The sequence below is a fragment of the Cervus elaphus genome, chromosome 25 (genome assembly GCF_910594005.1).
Source record: "Cervus elaphus chromosome 25, mCerEla1.1, whole genome shotgun sequence".
Taxonomy (NCBI): domain Eukaryota; kingdom Metazoa; phylum Chordata; class Mammalia; order Artiodactyla; family Cervidae; genus Cervus; species Cervus elaphus.
Window position 1 is genome coordinate 35,664,747 of NC_057839.1, and position 14,955 is coordinate 35,679,701.

At 38.0% G+C, this 14,955-nt stretch overlaps 1 protein-coding gene across 1 annotated transcript in view; it reads left to right on the plus strand.

Annotated features, from left to right (window-relative positions):
• The first annotated feature begins 11,637 nt into the window (after positions 1 to 11,637).
• Positions 11,638 to 14,955, plus strand: part of MROH2B (maestro heat like repeat family member 2B) — a 62,718-nt gene continuing 59,400 nt past the window's right edge. The window contains exon 1 of the mRNA XM_043887558.1: positions 11,638 to 11,793. The gene's annotated coding sequence lies outside the window, so the exon portion shown is untranslated. The remainder of the gene's footprint in view (positions 11,794 to 14,955) is intronic.

Here is a 14,955-nt window from a genome sequence, read left to right on the forward strand (position 1 = left end):
CAGCTCTATTACACTCCTGCCTTCCCCTACTCAAGTCAGGCATAAGAGGTTCAGTTCATGGAATCTGAGAGCTGAGCCTTGCTATAGAGGATATAGAGTGATACCTACATGACTGGAAGGGTTAATTGAGACATAGCATCTTGTGTCTTCCCCTCCATGTTTAATTTAGGTTTTGAAGAAAAAATACTAAGCATCTTCTATTGCAAGGTGTGTCAAGTATATGAAATATAAATCACACTGTTCCTGCCATCAAAGAGCTGGCAGTAAGAGGGAAGAGGAGAAAAGTAGGAGGAAGGGAGAGGGGGAGAGAGAAAAGAAGGAGAGAGAGAAGGGAAGAAGAGAGAGGAGAGAGACAGAGAAGAGAAAGAGAAGGAGAGAGAAGTGAACACTGCAAAGTAATTAACAGGAGGGCATTTCAGCATGTGTGTTTTTTTTTTTTTAATGTTTACAATGTTGTATTGGTTTCTGCCATATTTAATTCTTTTCCCATCTATTTTAGGGATTTTGGGAGATATTAACCTCACTCTTGGCTTGCTGAACAAGGAAGATAATATTAGCAAGGTAAGGAAAACAGAGAAAAATCTCTTCCCCATTCACTTTTTCTAGTCCAGTTATTGCAACATTTCATCTGCATCCTTCTTTGCTTCAACTTCCTCTTTTCTTTATGGCTTCTTGAGTGGTATTCAGTTTTTCAGAAAATGCACTTTTCATGGAAGTCATTTTAATGTTTCCACCATGACACTTGGCATTTGAGGATTCAGAGTATCCTGTTGTAGAAGCTGGCAAAAGAACGCCCACTTCCATAACCTCATGCAGATAATGTGGAAAGAGGGGTATGTCAGACACAACCACATGGGTTAGAGCCTACTCCTGTGCACTTTGAGAGTTAGCAGACATTTTTTGGTGTGGACCAAATGTTTTATGAACGTTTTGGTGTGGACCAAATGTTTTGTGAATGTTTTGGACAGGACCAAATGACCTGCTAGGAATTTGAGGGCTCCTATGAGAAAATTCCCAAAGATCCAACCAGTCAATCCTAAAGGAAATCAACCCTGAGTATTCACTGGAAGGAATGAGGCTGAAGCTGAGGCTCCAACACTTTGGCCACCTGCTGGGAAGAACTGACTCAATGGAAAAGATCCTGATGTTGGGGAAGATTGAAGGCAGGAGAAGGGGGTGACAGAGGATGACGTGGTGTGTCCATCATGGACTCAATGGACATGAGTTTGAGCAAACTCCAGGAGACAGTGAAGGACAGGTGTGCTGCCGTCCATGGGGTCACATAGAGTAGGACACCCCTTACGGACAGAACAACAAACAACAACTACTCATCGGTAGTGCTGTTTCACAAATAGAGGTGTATTTCTCTGAGATTTGAAGGTTTTTCTGGCTTCAATAACCTTTCATAAAATCACAATGCTATCCTTCATAGAACACTTATCTAGGTCACTTGATTCTTTCCAAACAATAATGCATTGTATTATGCTCACTCCTCACAACTCTGTGATATAGGTATTCTTATTTCCATTTGACAGCTAAGAAAAGTGAGGCCCAGAGAAGTAACATGTTTGAGAACAGTAGACAAGCCCATTTGACTCCAAAATAAAGCTCCTAATCATTATTCAATGTAACCTCCCTGTGAAGGGCAGTACCTACACCTTTATCTCTCAATCCAGTGGTTCTCAACCCTGACTCCCCATTAGAATCCTGTCCGAAAAGTGAGTTATCTCACACCTTAAACACAGGCATAGTACTTCAAGGTAACATGCCTGAGGCTCCTGGAGACTTCAGAAGACCTGTCTCTCATCTTCCAACGGCCTTGTGGCCATCTGAGAGATTGAGAAGAGCCCTCACACACAACGTCTGCTCAAGCCATGTAGTTCCCAGAGGCTGCAGCTCTGTGGAAAGGAGTTCACAACTTCTTCTCCACAAAGGCATAGATGAAGTAAGGGCTTACAAATCCCCTTTAGGAACAAGCTGCATAACTTTGCAGCCTCTTTGGGAATCACATCATATTCCTTAGTGCTATAGGTGCTCTTTAGTAGTAAAAGCAACAATTAGGGTGATGGGCATTTCCATTGCCCTGAGGGCCCTACAATAGAGAATTTCAAGAGACTTTAGTCTGTTGGGTAGCCCATTTCTATCTTCAGTTAGATATTGCCTTAGAAATATAGTCATGTTAAAACAGGTTTTAGAATGAACTTTGCTTTACCTGTAAGCCTTTGATTCCTAACGATGCATACTATGTTAAGTGCATGTGTGCTCAGTCATGTCCACTTCTTTGCTACACCATGGACTGTAGCCTGCCAGGCTCCTCTGTCCTTGGAATGTTCCAGGCAAGAATACTGGAATGGGTTGCCATTTCCTACTCCAGGGAATTTTCTGGCTCCAGAGACCGAACCCACGTCTCTTGGGTCTCCCACATTGGCAGGCAGATTCTTTACCACTATGCCATCTGGGAAGCCCATATTATTTTAAGGAAGCCTCAATTATGACATATAAAATCTCATAGGGATACATTGCTTAGTTTAATGGCGTTATTCGTCTGGACATTATCTAACTCTTTTAGTTTTGCAACTCAAATTTCTGTGTATAACTTTGTATGTTCACAGGAAGACATTTATGGTCATCTCACTTCCGTTATTCAGAATACTGACATCTTGGATGATGCAATTGTCCAAAGGTTGATTTATTATGCTTCTAAGGACATGAGAGATGACAATGTAAGTTTGATCCTTAATGATGCATCAGTGTCAGGGCCAGTAACAGGTCTTTATGTGATGCAACTGCACCCAGGTAGACATCCATAAACTTTTTTTTACATCACTACAAAGACCATAGATCACTTCTATCTGTTTTTCATGGTAACTTGGATATTATTTACCCCATCACAGATGAGGAAACCGAGGTAGAGCTTCGAAAAGTTTTAGAAGTAATATCCCATCCACTTTTAGATGAGGAAGTTGGTGCTTAGAGAGATTGTTTGCAAAGTAACACAGCTATCTATCAAGAGAATGAATAAATTAAAACCCAAATTTCTGGGTTACCATGTGAACTCCTATCTCTTCATATGCCTAACTGCCACATATACTAGGCATTGTATCTGAAAAATTATTTGTAGAAATAGTTTGAGTCTTACATTATTTTGTTCCAGAAAGGATTTTTACTTGTTTACCTGCCAAGGCACAAGCAATCTAATTTCAGGGCTTGGGATTTTTCTGGGCAACTTCCATGACTCAGGGTTGGACTATAGTCCATGGAGAGCCAATTTAAACTTCCATGTCAATGCAGTCCTTTGGGGTCTTAACCTGAAATGTAAATGATAGGATGACTAGGGTCTCACCATTGGTTGGCCCTGGATTCTGACTATTGTCCCAAAAAACTGCAAAGCAGCCCCAGAGGCAGGTTTTATATCTCTGGATATCCATTCTTGTCCAGATTTCAATTCAGTAATTCATTCCACCTTATATTGTGATTGTCTTTGATGTTCCTATGAGTATATTTGTTAATATCTTGCCCAGCACTTTTTCTTTTCCTCAGCAGGAAAGTGGATCAAATTGACTTCATTCACCATTATCAAAAGCAAAGGCTCCTCCATATATCTCCAACATTAAGGATAATTAGATCAGAACAATACTAAAACTCAAAGCTTTGGACTCCCAGCCCATTTTTCTTTCTCCATTCCCTTCAGTAATTCATATCACTTAAACATAAATCTTAAGTTCATGGTACCTGATTAATTAGCTAGAAAATATGCATGGCTTCGAGCTTACAAGAACTCTATGAAAACCTGGTTTTGAGGTGCTTTTGAATTACCTCTGCTTCCCAGCTGCTGACATCTACCCTAGAGTCTTCCACACAGGGTTTGTAGTAGCCTGTTCTCCCTAGATTGAAAAGGTAGAGAACTTATAAATATTATGTCAACTATTTCCCCTCTGCTGGTTCTTGCTGGTTGTTATTGTTATTTCCCTTTTCTTCTTCAGATCCTCAGAGAAATCAGAATGCTAGCTGGGGAGGTGTTGGTGTCTCTTGCTGCACATGACTTCAACTCTGTGATGTATGAAGTACAAAGTAACTTCAGGATTCTGGAGCTACCAAATGAGTTTGTTGTGCTTGCCCTGGCTGAACTGGCAACCAGCTATGGTATGGAGGGAATAGCCTCCACATTTTCCCTGGGAAACCATCATTTTAATTGTCTAAACCCAAATGGGAGCAAACAGCAGAGGGGGAGGGTCTCTTATACTTCCTTCTGCACTAAAGAAATGCTGACAGCGACGTCTGGGCTACTGTTTGTGAGCTTAGGTGGGCCTGCTCGCCAGTCATGGGTCCACGCTGCTCTGAATTTGGCCGGACTCTTTCTCCCACCCTCACTTTTCCTTTCATCTGGCTTTGTGTTTGCAGAAGCACATTTTCCACAAGCCATATTCTGCCAACCACTCAACTCTGACATGAAGTAAGGGTTTCCTAGGATGCTTTTTTCTAAACTACTTTATTTAACAGATATTTATTGAGCACCTATCACCTGTGCTAGGCCCTGGGGATACGGGCAAGTTCTGGTGGGAGGGATGAACATTAATGAAATAATCATCCAAGTAAGTAATTGCTACGAACCAACAGGTACAGACAACTGATAGAAAGCACCTTATTTTAAGGCGCTCTGACTACAGTAAGTCCCCCAGATATGATTGAGTTCCATTCCAAGAGCGGGTTTGTAAGTCCAGTTTGTTCGTTCATTCCAACAAAGTTAGCCTAACATGGTTGGCTGTATAGTACCGTACTGGAATAGGTTTATAATAATTTTCACTCAAATAATGCATAAAAGATGAACACAAGATATGAAGAATATATTTTAATCTTACTGTACAATATGTTGAAAAGTACAGTAATCACAAGCTACATCACCACAGCCTTTGTGCTTGCTTCCAGACATGATGGGCTTGGAATAAAAATACTGTACTACTGTATTGTCTACAGTCCTGGACGGTAAAGAACATATCTACTTGTAGAGAATTCATGCTCATGACATTGTATACCAGACACGTGAACTAACGTATTAGGCTGGACATGCAATTGCACATTCTCATCTTTGAAAGTTTGCAACTTGAAGATTCATACATAGGAGACTTGCTGCACAGCCTGGTACTGGGGAGTGGGCATGGGGTAGAAAGTCTTCCCATCACACCTCATCTGCCTTGAAATGCTTGTTGACTGATGATGGTTTGGGAAGCCGTGACAGAACGTCCTCTTGTACCCTTCCTGCAGTGTCCCAGAGCATTCCCTTCATGATGATGACCCTGCTCACCATGCAAACCATGCTCAGGCTGACCGAGGAGGAGAGGATGAAAGGAGCTTTCTGCGTTGGTGGGTATCCCTGTGGGTTCCCCTTTGTTAAGACCAAACTATAAATGGAGCAAATGTCTTCTTTTTCCTTTTACTCTTGTCCTTTCTAGTAATAGTATCTACCATTTACTGAGGGCCTTCCACATGAAAGGCCTTCTGCTGGGAGGCCTTACCCCTGTCAATCCTCACTGCAATTCTGCCAAGTACTATTAGCCCATTTTACAGATGAGAAACTGAGGGTCAAAGGAGTTCAGTGATTTTCTCTTAAAGTCATGACAGTCAGTGTGACGGAGAGGTGGCATTCAGATCTGTATGACCACTCAAGTCCATATTCTTTCCACTGTCCTACTAGTCAGTTTCTACTAGTCTCCTTTTTCAACTGGACCACACTTTCTCTAGTGTTTATGAGATCTTACTAGCTCTTAGCCATAGGCTAAATTTTGGTATCTCTTTGTAATGCTATATTGTGAAAATGATAAGTAAACAATCTAACAAAAACATAAGCAATCATAAAATCAAGGAAAATGGGCAAACAAACTATGGTCACAAGTCCCTTCTACCCCAAAACTGAAAGACATCTATAGTAACCAACAGTCTGCAGAGAATGACATACCCTTCAGTTCCTGGAAAAAGCATTCTTTGTACAACAAGAGGCTTCTTGGATGAGTCTGAAGACCTGGACTCTCTCCTCTGATCAGTCACTGAGCCATCAGATGAGTCTGTCCTTCTCTCAACCTCAATTTCACCTCTAAAAACAACAAATGAAGTGACTGCTGAGACTGACTTCCTTGCACCACTGACATCTCTGTGACTATTATTTTATAGTATTTTAAGTCCCATGCTGTCAGAAATGTCTTCTTTACTTATCATCCAAGTCTTCTCTGTTCTATTTTGCCCATTTCTTCTTGTCTGTCCTCAATGAAGGTAAGATTTGTACCTGATAAATATTGAGAATTTACCATCTACCTGGGTACTGCCATGGGTATTTTTAGATTATTATTTCATTTAACCCTCACAGTTACTGCATTGAGTGGATAACAATTTCAGTTCATTTTACAGATGAGAAATTGAGGCTTAGAAAGGTTAAACAGCTTGCCTGCAATCGCATAGCCAATACTTGGCAGAGACAAGATGTGAAGTATGACTCTAACTCAAGGAGTCAAACTACTATACTAGATTAGCAGTTTTCAATATTTTTTTATTTTCCCTACTTACCATCACAGTTAACATTGTGTTCCAACAAAACAACATTTGGTGCCTCTAAGTGCATTTCTACCTCCAGTATTAATAACCAAGAAGGTAAAAGAAAATAAAATCAGAAATCACAATGCAATGAATAAGGGAATTCTTATCTGTGCATTATAAAGTTATCTAAGTGCTCTTTGGTCCTAAAGCAACCTTGCCTGACTGCCAGTTAAGGTTACATGTCTATACTATAAAGAAAAGGTATACAATTTAATAGCCATCCATCTAGCTGTGCAATCAATCAGCAAAGAAACAGATGTTGTATTTGTTGTTTCAGAACATCAACAAACAAGGTATGTATACACACACTCACAAAATAGATTTGACGAAATGTAACATGAGATTATATGAGAGAGTCTGGAGGGGGAGGAATAAACCAATAAATGACCAGTTCTAAAGTTAAGATACTTGGCATCTTTTCCATAGTATTGTATGACATATCCTTGAGAGAGTAAACTATCATTTTTTACTATCTAATACAAGGGATAGCATGAGGAGCTGAAGGAAAAAACAATTATTTAATGACTTGATGCAAATATATATGATATTTTGCAGGCTCAAGATTTTTTAATTTTATTTAAGTAAAATATACATGGAGAAAAACATAATTACCATAAGTATACAGAGTGCTGAATAGTCACAAAGTCAGTCATCCATTTGACCACCACTCAGGTTAAAACTTTGGACATTATTAACTCCCTAGAGGCCCCCTTCATCTTTTTTCCCAATCATCACCCTCTTCATCCTTTTTAAGAGAAACCACAATTGTGGATTCTAACACCACAGGTTAACTTTGCCTATTTGTGAGATTCATGCATGTTGTTTTGTAACCATGGAGTCAATTTTCATCTCTGTTTACAGTTACATGTCTATATGATAGTTTTTCCATCCTACCTGTGGACAACTAATTTGGATTGTTTTTTGTTTGAAGCTGTTACCAAAAAGTGAATAGAAACATTCTTGTACAAGGTTTTTAGTGCCTATATATATACATATCCAAGGGCTGTATACCTCAGAGCAGAATTTCTGAGCCCTAGATAAAGCATATTCAACTTTGGTTGATCATGTCAAACCATTCTCTAAAGTGTTTGTAGCGGTTCATACTCTCACTAGCAAAATGTCAAAATACCAGCTGTACCTTAGTCTTGTCAATACTTGACATTGACTGTCTGAAATGTTAGCAATTTTGGATGGTATGTTGCAGTGTCTCATTATGGTTTTAATTTACATTTCACTAAAATGGCTGGAGCACTTTTTTATATATTCACTTGGTACTGTCATAGATTTTATAGAAATTAATACACATTTGTTAATCTTCAGTACCCTTTTCTCAGTTATATTATGGCCCATCCCACCTTGATTTTTTTCTCAGTCTGTGGTTGTTTTTAAAATGCAGCCCTAGAGAAGTTCAGCAGAGCCATTTACAAGTATGTCAACCACTGGAGAGATTTCCCCTACCCCAGACTGGATGCCAACCGCCTCTCTGACAAGATCTTCATGCTGTTCCGGCATATCATGGACAAATGGGCCTCCACGACCTCGCCCGCGCAAGTGAGTGGGGCTCGGTATGACTTGAGTTAGCTCTCCTCCCATCCCAATTGAACTTCCTCTTCTCTTTTTAACATGATAATTCATCTTAGTTCTTTTGGAAAGTGATGGGTTGTATTTTATCTGGATTATTAAGTCTTTTGTTTTTCCTGTTTCAAATCACTATTTACTCATTTATTTCAACTAATATTTATTGAGTCCCCATGACATATCAGTTATCATTCCACATACTGGAGATACAGCAGAGATTAAACAGACCCAAATCCCCACTGTCACGGAACTGACATGCCAAGTTGTGGAGAGAACAATAAATAACTAAAATGAGCAAAATACATGGAATGTTAGCTATATCATAACCCATATTTGGACTGAGTCACTGATTAGGAAAAACACCAGTCCACAGAAATTTGCTGTCTATGACTATCACAATGAGTTAAAATGACATCTAAAGAATGAGCTTGACCATTTCATAATAGTGTAATGCCTTATAAAGAATAGATTACAAAGGGCATTCATATATATAATCCCATCCTAATCTTGTTTAATTGCTATAATTTTTAAGTAAACTAAATTATATTTTATTTCAATCTCTTTATTGCTATATTATAAAAGATTAAACATTTAGCTACCTTCTCCAGTTTCTTTTTTATATTTTGAGCTATTATTTTTTTTAACATGCTGGGATGGTGAAATCATTAGCAAACATGAGATTTTTAAAATACCCTGTAGACGTCTTTTCTGGAAGCCACTTGAGAAGCAAAATGCAATTCAAATTTGCTCACACAAGAGTTAGGCAAGTAATACGAAGGTGCAGAAAGTAATAGGAGAACACAGGGTGAGAAGCACTTAACACCCGATGAGCACTAGAAAGGCCATGACACTGGAACTGAGCTTGCAGCCTATGAAGTCATTTACTGCTGGGAGATGCAGTCGCTAAAGAGGGGATAAACTCACTGAAGCATAGGTTGGAGATGGGATAACATGGTACTTGAGTGAGTTAAGTGGGAGGAGGGGAAGTAGGGTAAGGAAAGTGAATATAAAGAGGCAGAAATAAAAGAAACCCAAATGGTGATCTTGGCCAACAGAATAAAGAGCCTTGAATTCTACACAGGATGTCTTTTAAGACATAAGGAGACTTGGAAGGACTTAAGAAGAGTGAGATCTTAGAAACTAAGGAGTGATTTTCAAAAAGCAAAGACAGATCTACAGAGGCCATTGTTATGGTGTTCAAATAAGGAAAATCTTGAAACATGTCCACTGCATGGAAATGTGGTAGAACCACCTCCCAGCTGACTCACAGTCTTAAGTGAAATAAATGGTTATTGTTCTTAACCACTAAGCTTTTTAAAATTTATTTTTTAATTGGAGTATAATTGCTTTACAATGTTGTGTTAGTTTCTGCTGTGTAACAACGTGAATCAGATATATGTATGCATATATCCCCTCCCTCTGGAGCCTCTCTCCCACCCCATCCCACCCCTCTGGGGCATCCCAGGGCACTGAACTGAGCTCCCTGGGCTATGCAGCAGCTTCTCAAAAGCTATCTGCTTTATGCAAGGCTGTGTCTATATATCTATGCTAGTCTCTCAAGCCATCCAATTCTCTCCTTCCCCCATTGCGCCCACAAGTCTGTTCTTAACGTCTGCATCTCTATTCCTGTCCTGCAAATAGGTCCATCGGCACCATTTTTCTAGATTCCAAGTATATGTGTTAATATACAATATGATTGTATTGTATATTACAATATACAATATGTAAATCATTTTCCTCTTTCTGACTTACTTCACTCTGCATGACAGTCTCTAGGTTCATCCACATCACTATAAATGGCACAATTTTGTTCCTTTCTGTGACTGCCCCTAACTTTTGAGATGTTTTACTCTACAGAAAAAATTAGCTAACAGATAAAAATTATATAATATTAGGTAGAGAAAGCAGAATATAGAACTATAGTTTAAAGAATGATGTCAATTTTTAAGAAATTAAAATACATAAAGAAAAAGAGAGAAAGGAAAAGGTCAAGTAAAGAAATAACTTATTCAAAACATACCAAATAGTGCCTATTCATGAGTACTGTGGGTACTATGTTCTCTGTTTCATCCTAATTTTTGTGATTTCTAAATTTTTATCAATATATATTGCATTTATATTTTGTGCGGGTTCACTTTTCATGTCATGTGGAAGCCAGAGTATTGTGGACTGAGAAATAAATGGAAGGTAGGGAATGGAGACAGCAAAGGCAGACCACTCCTTCAATAAACTTTGATCTGCAAGCAAGAAAAGAGAGAATTGAGTGAGGATAACAGTGGGATTGAAGTGATATGGAGTCAAAGAATTTTTAATGTAAGGGAGATTTTTAATTTATTAATATATTCTCATTAGTTGTATAGCACAGAGCTCTACTTAATTCACTGTGGTGACTTGAACAGGAAGGAAGTCCAAAAGAAAGGAGATATACATATGGTTGATTCATCTTGCTATACAGCAAAAACTAACACAATATTTTAGAGCAACTATACCCCAATAAAAATTCATCGAAAAAGAAAAAATCCACTTTGTTGTAAAGTAAACTTATAAGTAAATTTTCTAGATTATTGACATTTTAAGCACCATGATGTTTAATAATATTATTCATAATAATATTCAGAGGAATATTGAAGAAAATTAAATGCTTTTCATGAAAAAAAAATTTTAATTAAAAAAAAAATTTAGTCTGTAGGCACTTGAACAGAATTTGTATCCTACTATTGTGTGAAAATTATTTAAACCTTAATTATGTTGATTGGCTCATGGTGCTTTTCAGATCTACTATATCCTTCTACTTTTCTGTATGTTCTATTAATTTTTGAGAGTTTAATATTGAAACTCCAATTAAAAATCTTAAATTATTTACTTAAAAAAATAATATATAGTGGAGCTACATGTAACATTGTTCTGTATTTTCTGAATCTCCTGTAACTGTGCTATTATCATACTTTCATGGTTTAAAAAATAAAGAGAAAAAATTTTTAATGAATTTGTTGATATAGTAAAATAAACTAACCATTAGAAAGAGATTAAAGAAATAGAAGAGGGGGCAAACATTGAAATGAGCATAGATATGGATATGGATGTAGATACAAATGTAAATATAATTCTTCGTCATACAATGAATACAGTGATCTTAGCCTAAATATTTTTTGAAAAAACCTTGTTTGGTTGAAAGCAGTGAGGAAAGGTTTTTGGAGGTATCTAAAGCTCTTCCTGGTATACTGAGAAATGTACAAAAAAGCATGATGAAATATTTTATTATGTACTTATGTACTTATGTAAAGTATAATAGTTATTATATATCTTATATTATTAATATATATTATAATTTACTTAAATATACTATACTTATATACATAATATGTATACCATACATAATATACACAAATATATTATAATGTACTTATAATACACATAAGTATATTATCCTTATGTAAAGTATAGTTAAGTATTATCTCTTTTCTAAGTATCTGTCTGCTGCCTCTGCAGATTTTGGCCATCATTAAGGCTCACGGCCCCACAGTGAGCTTGCTGCTCCATCGGGAAGACCTCTGTGAATTCGCCCTGGGCCAGGTCCCATGGCTCCTTAACCAGTACAAAGACAAAGAGGTTGACTTTCACGTCACTCAGGTGAGAGCCACATCAGAGAAACTGATTCCCACGGCTGTCCAAAGATCATCCTGAAGGATGATCATTCTCAGGAGGGGTTAAGGAACTCAAACATGTCTTGGGGCAGCTGAATTTACATACCTCCCAGGAAATATGAGGTAGAGAAGCAGTAGGCCTCTAAGACGACAGAAACCCCAGAAAGGAATTCCTGTTCAAGCTGCTGGGGCACTGAACAAGGTGAAGCAGCCAGAATCACTAAAGAAAACAGGTAACCACTGGAAGGATAGGGGTATGTTCTCCTCACGACACAGGATCATTTGCCTTCCACATCCTGTGCTGCCCCTCTGCAGGCAGGCTCCAACTAACCTTGGAGAGCTTTTATTCCAGAGTCTAAAGCAGATACTGACCGCAGCAGTCCTTTACGATGTCAGCCTTCCGAAGGCCTTGAAGAAGGCCATCTTCATCAGTTTACTCCGCCAGGTAAGAAGACCATGCTGTCAAATCTGTTTCCTTGTCACCAGTTTTCTGGGTTTCACGTCTACCCCCTTAATTTTTTTTTCTTCTCATTCAGGTGTGCAGAGTTCCAGAGCCTCCAGAAAAAGAAAACGAAATCGAAGCTTCAAACTGTTTCCTCATTCTAGGTAGGACTCAGCATCCAGTGGGCTTTTAATTAAAATGTCTCTGAGTGGTGATGACAACAAGGATGAAGTGTGAGCAAGATGCCACATTCATCACTTTCACACATGCACACAAAACGTTCCTTTGACTCACACTATTCTGTGTTTTTTCATACCCTACCTGTTCCGAGGAGTGCAGTAGGTGGGGTGATCGATTATCCTGATCTGCCCAGGACTGAAGGAATTCCAGGAAATTAGAACTTTCAGTTTTAGAACCAGAAAAGTCCCAGACATATTTTGGCTGTTAACTCCTTACTGGATATGTGGCTGGCAAATATTTTTCCCCATTTCATAGGTTGTCTTTTCATTTTGTTGATGGTTTCCTTTTCTGAGCAGAAGCTTTTTCATTTGATGGAATCCCACTTGTTTATTTTTGCTTATGTTACCTCTGCTTTTAGAGTCAAATGCAAAAAATCATTGCCGAGACCAGTGTCAAGAAGCTTAGTCTCTATATTTTCTTCTAGAAGTTTTATAGTTTCAGGTCTTATGTTCAAGTTTTATTTTGATTTAATTTGTGTGCATTTGTATTTTTTGAGGTAACAATCAGATTTCTTTCTTTTGTATATGACTGTTCAGTCCTCCCAGCACCATTCACTGAAGAGACTACCCTTTCTGCATTGTATGTATTCCCAGGTCTTTTGTTGAAAATTAATTGACCATATATACTTGGGTTTATTTCCAAGCAAACCAGTGGGAGTTGGTAACCCTAAAGCTAGGGAATACATTTTTTCTTGGTATTTGTGATTATCAGAAACTCTATCAAACTAAAGTTACCCTTTTTTTCTTCCCTGTCAACTCTTGGTATTTATCCCTTATCATTTTCTCCAGCCTTCACTCTCTCTTTTCTTTTTGCTTTCACATCACAATCCTGCCTGTCACTATGTTAGAATCTACAACCTGACACAAGTTGCAGAGGAAACACCAAGGTCCCAGGGTCAGGATACAAAACTGTGTTCTAATAGTTTCTCAGGGCAAGGGACAAGAACAATCCTATACCTCCCACACCTGCACCCTCTCCAAAATATGTCATCTCCTCTACCTCACTGCATACCTTTCTAGTGTGGTCTAGTTCTCTCCTAATCAGTCCCTCTGTTTCTATACTTTCCAGTTCTCTATATGCCAGCCTAATTAACTACTTCACTTTATCATTTCCAGCCCAAACCTCTCCACTCTACCCAGACCTTTCTTCAGTTTTCCCTGCTTCCTCCCTACCCCCACCAGCTGCACAGCCAGTGAAGCATCACTTTGATCTCTGCCTCCGTGTTCACAAGGCTTCCTTCTGTGTCTCTGTCTGTGTCTTCAATCCATCTCTTATAAAGACACCAGCTATATTGAATTAATGCAACTTCATCTTAATTTGATTTCATCTATAAAGAACCTAATTTACAAATAAGGTTACATTCACAGGTATGAACAGAAGTGGGCCTAACTCTCTTAGGAACCAAACTGTTCAATTCTGTATACTAAAGAAGTATGGGCCTAATAAAATCTTATTACCAACCAAAGGGTGACTTTGACAATTCTCATAGAATGATCGTCTTACCATTCAAAGAATTTTACCTAAGGTGAAAATGAGTTCTTTTGACTCCAGTATTTCTTGAACCCGCAGCCCATTCAAGCCCTGCAGACCTGCTGGATTTTTTTGATGAACAAATGAGAAATAATAATGAAGCCATTCGAATGGGAGTCTTGACTTTGTTAAGATCGGCTATCAGTGCTGAGGGTAAGAATAGGGATGACCCCAGAGTTGTTTCTTTTGTATTAAGAAGCAGATTGAAACCTGTGCATTGTCTAATTCTATCCTGTGTCTTTGGGAAGTTTACAGAACATCATATTCAAGTAAAGCTAGGTTTTCTTAGTTGTCTATAATCAATCTACTACTTTTAAATAGGCATTTCCAGTTACCTCTGTTCTTTCATAATATTTATGGATGCAGTCAGTAAAGGAATAGAATATTTGAGAATTGAATCTGGAATTGAAAAGAGGTACTGGTTAAGTGGCCCAATAAACTGAGGGTGGATGTAAGAATGCACAATGTTCTAAAAATTTGTTCTTTTAGAAAAGAGAATTTAATGAATTTTCATATTTCATTAATTCCAAAAACTTTATTTTTGCAATTTCAGATTGCATCTTATAATTGATAGCATTTTTAATTATCATTAGCCACTATAGTTTTTCACTCTTGGTGCAATATAAACTCATAAAATTGATACCTTAGATTCAATAAAATATGATCATTCATTTTTGTACAACAAAATAATAGTTTTTTTAAAAAAAATTCAGTTTGCCCTATGATTTACTGAAGAATTGGCAGAAGAAACCTGAGGTGGTGTCCAAAATTTAAGGCTGATCCATTAGGTATGATGTATTGACTGCACTTAAGAATCTAACAATTTAAACAAGATTAAACAAAGTGTAACAGAGAACCAAAAAAGCAGTCAACATCTATAAAGAGTTGAAAAAGGAGAAGGTAGTGAAAAGGGAAGTGAATAACATAAAATGTTAA